The sequence below is a fragment of the Euprymna scolopes genome, chromosome 8 (assembly GCF_053919585.1).
Source record: "Euprymna scolopes isolate OS-2025 chromosome 8, ASM5391958v1, whole genome shotgun sequence".
NCBI lineage: Eukaryota > Metazoa > Mollusca > Cephalopoda > Sepiida > Sepiolidae > Euprymna > Euprymna scolopes.
Genome location: NC_136489.1, coordinates 511,491 through 526,498, shown reverse-complemented (window position 1 = coordinate 526,498; position 15,008 = coordinate 511,491). Strand labels below are relative to the sequence as shown.

General features: G+C 33.8%; 1 protein-coding gene across 1 annotated transcript in view; it reads right to left on the bottom strand.

The window, feature by feature from the left end:
• LOC145283477 (free fatty acid receptor 4-like) overlaps positions 1-14,402 on the bottom strand; it is a 123,684-nt gene extending 109,282 nt beyond the window's left edge. Inside the window, exon 1 of the mRNA XM_080132286.1 lies at positions 14,116-14,402. The gene's annotated coding sequence lies outside the window, so the exon portion shown is untranslated. The remainder of the gene's footprint in view (positions 1-14,115) is intronic.
• Positions 14,403-15,008: the final 606 nt, after the last annotated feature.

The window sequence follows — 15,008 nt, the reverse complement described above, 5'->3', positions numbered from 1 at the left end:
AAAAAAAAAAGTGCTCCTTATGTGCGTGGTTGCCAAAAGAGTACTTTTAGCTAATTGGCGCAATTACCCCGGACTTATCTCAAGGTACAGTAAAGTATTTATTTACTGTTATGGAGTCTTTACCATTCATTCGTAATGGATTCTTCTAATCATTATAAAAAAACGCATCTAAGACTCGTGGGGAATAATCGCTGTCCTAGCGTCGAAAGGTTAACAATCAGCCCGATAGAAACTCGGCCATTTCGGTGGTCTTTTGCTATCAAACTGATACAGGTGTTTATTATAGCACTTACAGGTGTACCCTCCGAGCCCTTTCCCCTCCTCCGGTTTTTAGGAGGAGCAAGCTTACCACTTGTTGTCTTACCGGGAAATTTAATTTTACTGGCCCATTTTACCACCTTCTGACCATGTGTAACATTCTATAGCGGCTGGAGAGAGGTAAATACCGGAATTGTCGCGAACTAACACGAGACTACAGACTGTCTAACTCTTAGTCTGAAAATACTCAAACCCGTTGTTGGAGTCTGTCTTTATGATATTTTCCTAGGGCCACTTGGAGATAAGATATTCGAACTTACAACGTGGTATTCAAAAAGACCCCCAAAACATCGCCCTTGCAATGAAATAACTGAACGATTAAGATACTGTCTCAAAAACACTAATTATGAATAATTCATAGAGTCGGTACCGTAGAACTGGACGACTAAGCATTTTAAGGACCAGAAAGCAAATCTGAAAGTTGCACTGAACTCTACAAGATTCTGAAGGTTTTTTCCATGAACCAATATATAATAAATAAAACAATTGTTCAATATATAAAAAGAGACAAATAAACAAAATTCGTGAGTTGATTTTTTTTATAACATCTCGAATTCTCACAAAACACAGTCTGAACCGTTATTGACAATTTTTTACGCGTCAATGAAGATAAGAAGGAAGACCTTTGTCAATTACACTTCAACTTTTTCTGAAACTGTAAAACTCTTAACAGAACACTTCAGCACGTTGTTATTTAATAGAAGGTGAAAATGCCTAAATTTAACCAATAAAGATCACGGAGACTATTTAACATTTGCATCAATAAGCAACAAATATTAAGACGATTTTAAACTTGCTGAACTGACTGCTGACGGTTCTAAAAGCCTGATATTTGTACAAGGAATATCATTGGAAAAAAGATTGTAATTTGACGCAGAGTTTTAACTAAATTAGAAATAAACCAAACCTGACACTAGCACTGTTCTTTACAAAAATTCACCCTCCGCAGATTGCACTTTCTGGCCCCTCTACCCAAAAAATAAAACTTGCGCTGCCAGCATATTGAACCTACAATAAATTGTACTTTAAACAAAATAAGGCAAACACTCATATTCAGTTATTCATCTGTAGCCAACGTAAATAGATGTCCCTTTCACGAACGTTACGTAATCTGCTGACGTCGAAGAACAAATTATAATGGACAGTGTTAGCGTATAGACGACTATTACGAGGATTATTTTAAAACAAGTGCATTTCAAAATTAATTATTAAATGCACTTTTCAAAACATAAAGCTTCACTGCAATATCTTTCCGGCAAAAAATACCCCCTTTTATTTATACGTGTCCAAATGCAAATAATTTCTTCATATTTTGGAAAATAAAAATCAGTCTCTTTGGGATCAGTTTCATAAATCCATTGATAATTTCTTGAAGGATTGAAAAAGAAATAACTACCCTCATAATCGTCGTCTATCACCTAACTGTGATAATTGTACTTTATTCTGTTCTGTCAGCAGGATATCTAACTTTAATGGAAAGACCTACTATTTACATTGGCCACGCTTGCTTAAGTTAATATGCCTGTTTACCTAAAATAACAAACATTTAGTTATTAAACAGGTCTTAATCAGGCAAAAAGCTTGTGCATACTGAAGTAACAAATGCAGTCGAAAGAGAGCTTTAGGCGGAATCGAAAAAATACAGATTTTACTTAAGATGAAATTGAAATTTAAGAATGCTTTTTGCGCGTACCAACCTTATAATTAAAATTTCACTTCTTAAAATTTCTCTGAAGCAAACGGTTGTACTAAATTCTCCAGACTTATCTATTATTAATTTACATACGTTAAAAAAGAATAAATAAACCTACGATGTTGAAGTCTTGCAAAATAATCAGAACGGTGACGTAGTCGAAAATAAATTGTGAAGGTAAATTAATCATTAATGTTATATTATGACAAAGAAATTAAAAGTGTCCCTGTTAAAAAAAATATAGGAAATCGAATTTGTAGGATTTTTCTATAAATGCTTTTTTTTTTCAAAAGTAGAAAATCTAAAGACAAAGAAGGAATGTATCAAGTCAAAATTAAAAGAAAGTTTCCTTGAAAGTTTCCATATCGTTCTGAGAAAATGCACAAAATGTCGGCCAGATTCGAACTCAAAGATAATTCGCAATCATTATTAGATTAAAAAACATATACAATTGGAAAAAAATAATGAGGTGCATAAAAGACTTATAAAAGCTGGAATTCTATCAAAAGTTGAATTCAGTCAATAGGAAGTTCCTACCGTTTATATAAAGAAAGAAAATGTTTAAAAATCTGCGTTTGCGCTGACTTACTATTACACCCTTTCTAGCCCTGATGAAGTTTTTACCAGTCTACAGAGCGAATATATTAGTATAAATTACTCACATTCAATGCTGCCAAGACTAAGCTTGTTCCCGTCAATAATTGCAAGAAACCTTCTCAACCATCAATAGCTATGGCTAAAGACACATTACCTGAAAGTACTTCTTTCAAACGCTTTGACTTGACGTTCACAGGGAACGTGAGTTAGAACATTGAGAGCACTGCCAAGGCCGTTGTGGGGAAGGTAGGCTCTCTCTCCCGTGCTAGAAAGTTACTTACGCCTGAAAGTATCCTGTACCTATACAAGGCTACCATTCGCCCATGTATGGAATATTGTTGCCACGTTTGGGCTAATAAATCTGCTACTAGTCTCTCGCTTCTGGACAGGGTTCAAAAGAGAGTCGCCAGCCTGATAGGTCCTGAACTATCATCTAAGTTTAAACCTCTGTCCCGTTGATGAAATGTTGCATTTCTCTGACTGTTCTACAAGTATTTTAATGGCGGATGCTCTTACGAACTACAAACACTTGTACCTCCTCGACGTAAATACCTCTGACAAACCTGACAAGCAGCAAAATACAACTCCTACATAGTAGAAATCCCTATATGTAAGAAAGCCTTCTACTCTAATAGTTTTTTTTTACATGGAGCTCACCACTTATCAAGGCCCGGAGGCCACTCAGGGATAAGGGTTATTGCATGTACAGTAATCAATGAGATAGTATTGTAGTAATCATTAGTATTGGAGATTTACTTAAGGGGGCGGTTTGTCAGGAATTTGTTTATGTTGGACTTGAAGACATCTAAGTTGTAGTCAGTTGGGAAACAGGCAAACGGAAGAGAGTTCCATAGTCGTGTACTTCTGAGAAAGAAGCGTTGCTCATGGAATCTACGTTTGGATTTAGGCACAGATAAAGAGTGGGAGGAATTATTGACAGTAGTTTCAGCCAGACGGGTGTTTCTCGTAAAAGATTGGCGAGGGAGGACGAGAGATTGGAGTTCAGAAGAGCACTTGCCATGGAAATAGCGATAAAACAAAAACAGATTCGCAACGTCTCTTCTGTGGGAGAGAGGCTGCAGGGAAGAGAAAAAGGAATCCCCCACTAAGCTACGAAGTCTATTTTGTACTCTGTCAAGGCAGGATAGGCTGTTTTTAGCAGCTCCTGTCCAAATGTGGCAGCAGTACTCCATCCTTGAACGTACTTGGCTTTTATACAGATAGAGAATTGCATCAGCAATGAGATATCTTCTGGAGCGGTAGAAGGAGACCACCATTTTCCCAGCGTCCCTGGCAACAGACCTGATGTACGTGTTCCATTTCAGATCAGGAGTAAAGATCAAACCCATAAGCCTGTCAAAACATGGAGCCTCCTCAAGATGAGAGCCATCCATTTCAATTGATGCCAGATGGAGATTCGAGCGTTGATGATATAAAGGTAGAAGCTTGGTTTTGGATGCATTAAAAGTGGCCAGCCAACTCTTCCCCCACTGTACCACACGCTCAAGATCAGAGGAGAGAGAATTAGAGAGAACTTTGTCATTTACGGCCTTTGATGTGTTGCCATAGATAGTCGTGTCATCAGCATAGATGTCAACGAATGATTTAAGTATGTGTTTTGGGAGATCATTGATGTAGTTTCTTCCTAAGAACTGCTAGACTCTGGAACTCACTTACGGGTTTCTGCTTTCCCAATTGTACTGACATGCAGAAGTTCAAGTGTAATGGGAACAGACATCTTGCTGCTCAACTCGCTACATAGTATCCCTGCAACATCAAAGTGGCACTGTACCTTATTTGAGGTGAAAATGGAATAGCCAAGCAGATCGAACATTCAGACGAACTTTCTAAGTTGATTCCGAGAATGAGTAAACCTCTTTAGAGCGCAGTAATTGTTTCCTTGCGTACTGATAGTGAAATTAAAACCATAATGTGTAGTAATATCAGAGACTTATCGGTCAAACTACATGGAATAAAACGTGAAGCACAAGAAGACGAATTTTTTTAGTGCTACAAAATAGAAAATCAGAAATGGAGATCAGCAAATACAGGACAGTTTTACTATGTGTGATGACGTCTTCATACCAAATGCATTACAAAATATTAGGGAAAGACTTTGATATGGGTCACCCAGGAATAAACAGAATGAAGAGCCTCATGCGTAGTTATATGCAATGGTCGACAATGAACATCAACAACACAGTCGACTTATGTTTTGTGTTTTGACGGCAAAAGGCACCCCTAATCACTATAGCCCAGACCAGACCTATCTTCGTCTAGAATTCACATAGATTTCGCAGGGCCACGGCAGGATTTGTAATACTATATTGTATTGAATAACTAGACAAAATAGCCAGAAGCGCTAAGATGTAAAAGACCCACTACAGGGGTAGTTATTAATTTCTTCCAGAAATTATTTGCCCGTTTTGAAGTTGTCAACTGCTTAATTAGTGACATTGGGACCCAATTTGCATCCAAGAACATCAAGGAGTTCTGTAAAGCAAGCCAAATAAAACATGTCAAAATTCATCTGATCAAATGAGTAGGCAGAACACTTCGTTGATACTTTGAAATGAGCACTCAAAATAGCAGGCAATACAAGTTTTACAGGTCAATAGGATCACACCTAACCCTAATATATTCTCAGCAATTTCTCCAGCGGAGAATATGTTCCAGTAAAAAATATGCCCATATTTGAAAAACTGTTGCCAAAGAAAACAAAGCTGATAGAGACAATAGAATCAGAAATATATTGTACATTATTCAAAGTCCTAAATTCACGCAAAAAGACACCCAAATAAGAAAGCATTTGTTTGATGATGTCAACTATGCACCCTTTGAAGACGATAAATGACACTTTCAACATCGAACCACCACAAGCAGCTCCATAACGCCGCCGATCAGGAAAGAAAAGGAAGTCCACGGCACTTTTAACTATCGGTCCAAAAAGAAGAAAGTACTAATATCCCTTGTGCCTAAAGGATTGAGAAGATTGTGTTATGGGGACTTACCCATTAACTCAAAATGGGCTCTTCTTATTATGAAAAACCCTAAGTCTAAGACTCTCGTGGATAATTATAGAGATCAAACGCAATACTACTGACTATCTTACAGTTAGAAATGCCGACAATCTTTCCTTGTATTCACTTTCTTGTACAATATATTCTTTTTTTACTTAAAATTGTTGTTTGACTCTTTATTTATGATATTTCCTAAGGTTTACAATATGCACTGTGTTATGAAAACAATAAAAAGATCTATTGTAGTCGAAGACGACCTTAAAAGCTCCTTTTTCGTTAGGTACTATATCCCTTTTGATTAGGTACTTCGCCGAGATGTAGGGGACAATGCAACTAATTTTTCAGTATTACTCCAGTGATTTTCTTGATAGAAGTAAGGTGTATCAACTACAATTATTGTGTATTTGGCATGACTTGACCAAGGATTGAACCCTAATCTCTAGGAACATGAATGACCACTTTAAAACATGCCAAATAAAATGATGCGAAAGTGTTGGTTTATCGTAAAAACATGTACAACCAAAGCAATCAATGATACATCTACAATACACATCATGTTTCAATATTAATCAACACAAAAATGGGTCGACATTCCGTGAAGCAAATGCTTACAAAACTGCTAAATTATTTATTTAAAATGTATCCTACATAATCCAATATAGCTTAGATACTCTGTATAATCGGGGAATTAAAATTCGATGGTTTGTGATAAGTATTGTTTTCAGTGTTAAATATTACATTAAACGGTTTATACACTATAAAACTGAAAACATTCAATGTAAATGTGTGTGCATTTTAATACTTCGTGTAGTGTTTCGAAATTTTGTAAAATTTGGATTTTAAAAAAGGATTAATTATTTGCATTATTTTAATTATTCAAATTAGTGTTCTTATCTTAGATGTTATTGTCGTAATGCTTTCGGTCAATATAATCTGCGTCCATTTTCGTGTGTTTCTTGTCGAACTCTGGAAGGTTAATGCTAACTTTTGAACTCAACCCTTTACTTGATTCACGAGGATAGATTTACTTTATTCTATAAGACACAAGCAGATAGCATTTTTAAGACTGATTTTATGCCGTTTTTTATTATCACCTATAGTAAGGATTAAACCCTCAACTCCAAATCGTCTGTGGTTTGACGATTCAATCCTCACCAGAGAAGCTACTAACTAAAATGAAATCAAAATTATTTTAGACTGTACTTGAATAAAACTGCATTGAAGAAGGTCAGAGGTTACATCGACTGAAAAAGTTGTGATAAAAACTTCAAGAGGAAATAGTAGTCCAATATATAAAGAATGTTTCAATGAGCATTGCATTGTAACAGTAAATAACTGAAAATGGTTGGTATGCCGCAAAACATAACTTTCCGATGATGATTCTGTTACGCATAAAATAATCTCCAAAAGTGTGGATATGCTATAAAAGAAGCAAAGAAATTCAATTTTTGTATATGACTTACATTAATATTTTGACAGCTATTTCATTTTCATTGAAAGGAGAGAGAAAAAACATCTGCTTAAAACGTTTATCTACCCGCAAGGCGATTGGACGAACTATTTGCTGAAGTCGACGTTTTAAAAGATTTTTTTTCTTCTCCATCCCGGCAACATATGAACAATTATGACGCGGCAGTAGTTTACACTTGCTCCACGTGTCGTAAACTCAAAGATATAAATTGATATCAGATAAAAAGAGAGAGACCTCCGTTCAATCTTGAGAGACACTGGATACCCCTTGTATGGGTATTTACGCGAGAAGTGTTTTGTAAAGTAAGGGTTCCGCGATCGCGAACACGGCTCTCCTAAATTAGCATTGCTTGAGTCCAGTGGCAAACATAAGTCCAAAACGGCGGAAAACAATGCTTCTGTAAGCAGAAAGTACTTGCACCTACAATACATGGTATTTTCTAATAGTCACTTATTTAGTACTGAGAAGACTTTACGACGCTAAACTTCGGTGATCTAACAAGTATTAGTTTCAACATGATTAGACCGTATAGGATCTTATACGAAATAAGTAACGTTATATATATGGGATCCAAAAATATTTTTAGTTTACATTTGACGATATCTATGTGACCAGATATTATATTGTTTATCAAACGTGGTACGTGGTTATGAATGACAATTTTCAGGTGACTTCCTTTCGGACATTTAGCTTGTTTATGTATATGAAGAATAACAAAAAGATCAAACTTTAAAAAACTGATCGATTATAAATTTGGATTTATTTCTTTATCAGTTTTCATGGCTAGATCATCGTTAGAGGGGCATAAGTGCTTCTATCTAGCAGGATCAGATAGTTTACATATATTTCACAGCTAACTTTCTAATTGTCAGTTCTTGAAGCTATTTATCAATAACAATCATAGAGAAGACAAGAGATGTGTATTATTTGTGTGCGGCAAAGACAAGTAGATTGAGAGATACCTTTTCTCGTTACTCCTATCTCTATTGTATGCGTTATCTATCGAAGGAGGTTCGTTTTATACGTATAACCAGGAAGAAGGAAACTTATTAAAAGTTACAGCGGTAGTGACTTTTGTTTACAAGTACCGACGTTTGATTAGCCAACACCTCAAACCGGAAGTGTATTTTGATCAATCGCAACGCAAGAAAAATTCGTCTTCAGAATCTATACTTGTTTCATAAGAAAGACACAACGATTTCTTTTTCATCGTTCTCGTTTTTCGTTCAAACAGTACACGTCCATACGTTACAATTAATTCTCTTAGTAATAGCACACCCATGTCGAGAGACTACTATATAGCCTATGAAACATACAACGCCTAGCGATTTATATATACACATATTTTCACTAACAAAGTAGACACGTTAATATATACTCTCATTTCTATATCGATACCATTTACACATACGTAAACGCAATCGATGACAGCCGACACAAATATTTATACGCAATTTTTTCTTATACTCTTTTCCTTAAAACGTTACTTGAACACTTCGAACTCCCAATCGTTATCTAACTTTCTTCCCTTGCCATAAAAGCTGTCTATACTAATTAAGTATATCTCGGCCTGCTAGTATATGCTAAAATATGTGGCTTTTTAGGCAATTTATGTGTATTTTGGCAGAATGAGAAACTAGCAATCTTAAAGTTTACAATTATTAATAAGTACTTATAGTAGAAGCGATATATACTGTGTAAATAAAGTTTACTTTAGGATAAGCACTAAAACAAGAAAAGAAGACTAATAACAAAAAAGTGAAGAAGGGGTCGGTATATTTAATAGTTTAAAAAAAAACTAAAACCAAATCAAAAATATTTTATAAGTATAATAAAATAGATTTTAAATCTCATAAATAAGTGCATAAAGTAGGATAAAAAAAAGGTATGGCTATAGTAAAACAAAATAGGCCACGTTGTTGCACTGGTGTGTTATTACAGTTAGAAAGGGTACATTTTTATTCGTTTTACTCCGTTAAAAATAAAGAAGGCCCGAAAATTTTTAAATAAAGGAAAATAATGTTAGTGGTTGTGAAAAATAAAGAGAGAATGATAGTGAAAACGTTGTGAAAAAATAAATCAAAACACCAATGTTATGAAGTTTAGAGTGGGCATAGGTTGTCTTGAAAAAGTATCTTATAATGTAAATTCAAGTATTTAGTTTGATGACTTCAATAGAAAATTAAATAAATATTTCCTCGTGTATATCTCACCCTACATAAGTATATATATATATATATATATATATATATATATATATATATATATATATATATATATGTGTGTGTGTGTGTGTGTGTGTGGGTGTGGGTGTGTGTGTATACATTTATCTATATATATTTATATATATTTATATATATACATTCATATATATATTTATATATATATATTTATATCTATAAATTCATATATATATTTATATATATATATTTATATATATTTATATATATATACATATATACATATTTACATATATATATATTTATATATACATTTTTATATTTATATATATATTTATATATATATATTTATATATACGCTTATATATATATATTTATATATATACATTTATATATATATATATTTATATATATACATTTATATATATATATTTATATATACATTTATATATATATATATTTATATATATATGTTTATACATTTATATATATTTATATATATACATTAATATATAAATGTATATATATATATTTATATATATATATATATTTACACATATACACACACACATATATATACGCATATATATAAATATATACACACACATATACACACACGTATACATATATATATATATATATATATATATATATATATATGTATATATATATATATATATGTACCAGAGAGATAAGAGAAAATTGAACCATTTTCTCTCTTTTCCTCCAGTTTACATTTATTTCCCTCTCTCAACCATCTTCCTCTATCAAAAACGTGTACTCTTAATCCAATGAGATAAAATAAACAATAGACTGATTCGTGGCCAAGAAAGTGTAATGTATTTTAAATTAAATATTTGATAGTTCATGAATATTATTTGATAGTTTTTGCATTGCATCCCGGCCGATCTCTAAATCATGTCTGTTACAAAAAGTGTTATTGTTGATAACGAATTTACGAATATTAGATTGATTGATTATATATATATATATATATATATATATATATATATATATATATATATATATACATGATAAGACGGAAATAGTATTCCGACGAGATAGAGAGATAAAAATGTCACATTATCCATCAACGTTTCGTCTGTATTGTAAGATTCTTCTGGATGAAGAAAGTCTTACAATAAAAACAAAACGTTGATGGACGTGTGACTTGGTTTGTTTATTTTATATTTATAAGGCACATTGGCTCTTTGATGTAGGGGGCTACTATCAGGGACAAGATGTCGGTTCACGTTACACTTGAACTTCTTCATGTCAGTACAGTTGGGGAAGCAGGAATCCAGAAGTGAATTCCAAAGTCTAGCGGTTCTGGGAAAGAAACTACTTGAGTAGAAGGCTCTCTTACATCTAGGGATTTCTACTGTAAAGGGGTGAGATTTTGCTGCTTGTCGGGTTTTTCGGAGGTATTTCCGTCGAGGGGGAACAAGTGTTTGCAGTTCGTCAGAGCATTCACCGTTAAAGGCAGAGGGATGCAACGTTTCGTCGATGGGACAGAGGCTGAAGCTTAGATGACAGTTCAGGACCTATTAGGCTGGCGACTCTCTTTTGAACCTTATCTAGGAGCGAGAGACTAGTAACAGATGCACCAGCCCAAATATGACAACAATACTCCATACATGGGCGAATGGTGGTCTTATAGAGGTACAGGATACTTTCGGGTGTTAGTAGCTTTCTAGCACGATAGAGAGAACCTACCTTCTTCGCAACGGTCCTGGCAATGCTCTTAATGTAATTTTTCCAACTCATATTTCCTTTGAACGTTAAGCCAAGGCGTTTATAAGATGTACTTTCAAATAAAGAGTTTTTGGCAATGACTATTGGTGGTAGAGAAGTTTCTTATAGTTATTGCAGGTTACAAGTTTAGTCTTGGCAGCATTGAATGTGACCATACGTTTTTGTCCTCATTCCACTACAGATTGGAGGTCGTCATCTAGTGTTTTTGCCTTTTCTTTAAATATGTGTTCATTTATTTTCCTGTCGTGTCCGTTATAGAGCGTGGTGTCATCAGCATATATACCCATCTCACAGACAATTGTGTTAGGGAGGTCATTTATGAATATTAGGAATAATAGAGGTCCAATGATAGACCTCTGAGGCATTCCCGCATTTTTATCATATTGTTTAGATGTAGACCATCGAGGACAACCTGGATTTTTCTTTTTTTTTTCTTTTTTTTTTTACACAGTGATCACCACTTATCAAGGCCCGGAAGCCACTTAGGGATAAGGGTTATTGCAAGTACATTAAGTTAGTGAGGAGATTTGCTGAAGTGTTTACTTAAGGGGGCGGTTCATTAGGAATTTGTAAACATTGGACTTGAAGACATTCAAGTTGTAGTCCGGAGGGAAGCAGGCAGACGGAACAGAGTTCCACAGGCGTGCTGTTCTAAGAAAGAAGCTTTGTTCATGGAATCCGCGTTTTGATTTAGGCATAGATATAGAGTGGGGGAAATTTTTCACAGTGGATTCAGCTAGACGGGTGTTTTTCGTGAAAGATTGGCGAGGGGGGACCAGAGATTGGAGTTCAAACGAGCATCTGCCATGGAAATAACGATAAAACAAGGATAGGCTCGCAACGTCTCTTCTGTGGGAGAGAGGTTGCAGGGTAGAGAAAAGGGCATCCCCCACTAAGCCACGAAGTCTATTTTGTACTCTGTCAAGGCAGGATAGGCTGTTTTTAGCAGCTCCTGCCCAGATATGGCAACAGTATTCCATCCAAGGATTTAATCATGTTAAATATTCTTCCAGTGATACCGTATGATCTGATTTTCCTGAGAAGACCTTCCATGCCCTGTCAGAAGCTTTAGATAGATCTAGAGCTACAGCTCTACCGTCCCCTGATTTGTCAAGTGAATGGTATATACGCCCAGAGATTACAGTTAGGATGTCTGCCGTGGAACGGGCTTGCCTAAATCCATATTGTTGGTCGGTCAGAAGTTTAACATCTCTAAGGTGATGGAGTAGAGGTTGGTTAATTATGGATTCAAATATTTTGGCGAACAGTGGGAGAAGGCTAATGAGGCGGTAATTTACTGGGTCAGTTCTTTCGCCATAGTTTTTTAAAACTAACACCACAGAAGCATTTTTCCAGCAGGCAAGCAAGATTCATATACACACATATATATATATATATATATATATATATATATATATATATATATATATATATATATAAAGTTTCCAATATTCTTCAGTTTTAAAGTTGAATATCTGGACTGAACTATATAGAAGGAGAGCTTTTAGATTTATTACAACAGAAATACCAGGGCAGAGGGAGTTAGAGATAAAGACTAGGAGAAAAGAGAAACAGAGAGAGAAATGTGATATTTATGTGAGAGCATACATTAACACAAAGAGGCTGAGATAGATAGATAGATAGATAGATAGATAGATAGATAGATACGGAAAGAAACGTTTGTTGTTTGAGTCATGTTTAAACTTAATTAAGTGAAACTAAAAAGCAATACATTTAAATAATTCATTAGCCGAATATGGACAAGCGTGTTTGTGCATGAATTAGTGATTTTTCTGAAATTAAAAAGTAGAAAATTAAAAAAAGTAAAAAAAAAAAAACAACCAATAAAAACTAAGACAGAATGAATGAAAAATCGAAAAAAAAGCAAGAGAATATAAAACGTGCTGATAGAAAATAACGAAAGAACTAAATTAAAAAATGCAGAAATGTGAAAAACGAACACGATTAGAAAAAAAAGGGAATATTTTTTGTTTGTGCAGTTTACGGGCCGTACTTTTTAGATAGGATTTTCAAGTTAAATCCAATTTTACTGTATATTTTGCTTATTAAATTGTTTGGTAAAAGTACAAAACGTTTTAAAGCTCTAGTCCCCGTGTTAACTTTGTCTTTTAGTAATAGTATCATTATGTCAGCGCGGTCTGTAAACTTTACAAGTACCGTAATTTTTTAAGTGTAGTTACTCATAGATTAGATAAAATAAAGTAAATAGTAAAACAACAGATGCACTTACAAAAACAAATAAGATTTCCGTGTGATTAAAATTTAAAAAAAAAATAAGGACTTGTACACTAGTTTAGTTTAGACATTAAAAAATGAAAATACCGAAAAAAGTTTAAATTGTATGTATCTGTTATAGAACGAAGTTCTCCGAAAAAAAATCCCTTAATTTTATCAAGTATTTTTTTTTTTATAGCGGAAAAACACGTTTTTATGAGATTTTATTTTGTTTGAATTTTAGAAATGCCAAAGGGAGATAACTCCAGTGAACGCGCTGACACCCCTTCCCATCTTTAATACTAGCTTTTCTTCCTAAAAATTGAACATTTTGCTCGGTATCGTAAGGAATTGTTTTTTTTTTTCGCTGTAAAAAAAAAACCTACTTGATGAAATTAAGTGAAATTTTTTTTTCGGAGAACTTCGTTCCATAACGGATATACATGCAATATAATTTTTTTTCGATATTTTCATTTTTTTTAATGTCTTGACTAAACCGTACAAGAACCAAAAATAATCTAAAACATATAAGTAAAAAAATACAAAAATAAAACAAAAAAACAAAAAAACAAAAAACAAAACAGATATAAAATATAATAAAAATATTTACAAAACAATTAGAATACACATTTTTACATATTAAAGTAATACATGTTTTCCCGTTTTCTATTTTTCGTTTTCTGTTTCAAGAACCCGAGTTTAATATTCTGTGGTCGCTTTCAGCTGTAATAAATCACAATTAGATTTATCTGACGTATGTTAGGAGACCAGTGGCTGATCTATATATGTATCGAAATGAGAATGAATGGATTTAATTTGAATTTAATAAAAAAAGTGTTTGCCTACCTGATTCGATCGGTGTATATATTCCACACACAAACGACGTGTTCAGTATTTCTTTTTTAAGTAAAGACCGCTTCTTCGCGAGATAAACAAAATCGGAATAATATTATTTATCCCCGATTCTAACTCATCTGTGTAGCAGAGAAGGGAAAGAGTCACAGAGAAATGCTGATCTAGTGACAAAATGACCCACACCCACAAAGAAAAAAAAATTTTAAAAACTGGGACTGATCGAGATGTCTCCTGTCTGTAACTAAACACTGCAACCAAATGTTAAAGTCACACATACATTGATAACATTATACATTGATAACATTTTCTTATGTCGTTTGATATATATATATATGTGTGTGTTTGTGTGTGTGTGTGTGTGTGTGTGTGTGTGTGTAAAAGAAAGAAAGTATGTGTATGTGTGTGTTCGTGTGCTTATGCATGTGTTTAACGAAAGTATCATATTTACTATTATCAATTATATTCCTATATAGGCATATACAGTCAATTGAAATGACCTTGTATGTGGAAATATATAATCAACAAGAGATAAAAAGAAACCAAAAGGCGTAAGAGAACTTGATATGTTCATTGAATATCTGTAATGTCTCCAAGATATTATCGATATATTAGGATTTCATGGTTTATGTATGACGTCTTATTCAAAAAGCGCATGAGATTTCCGCGATGTTTTTTATTATATGAAATGTACATTGCCTGTTTGGATTGTATGATTTGCTTGTTTACCAAATTTATTCGCTTTAACATTTATTATTTGTTGAGGCCATCTAAACAAGCTTACATCATTAGAGAAGATTGTTATATATCTTAGAGAGATGTCGTCATTGATTTACGACGACAATTGCTCACGATCAGCCATTTGTATAACGATTTGAACGTAAGTC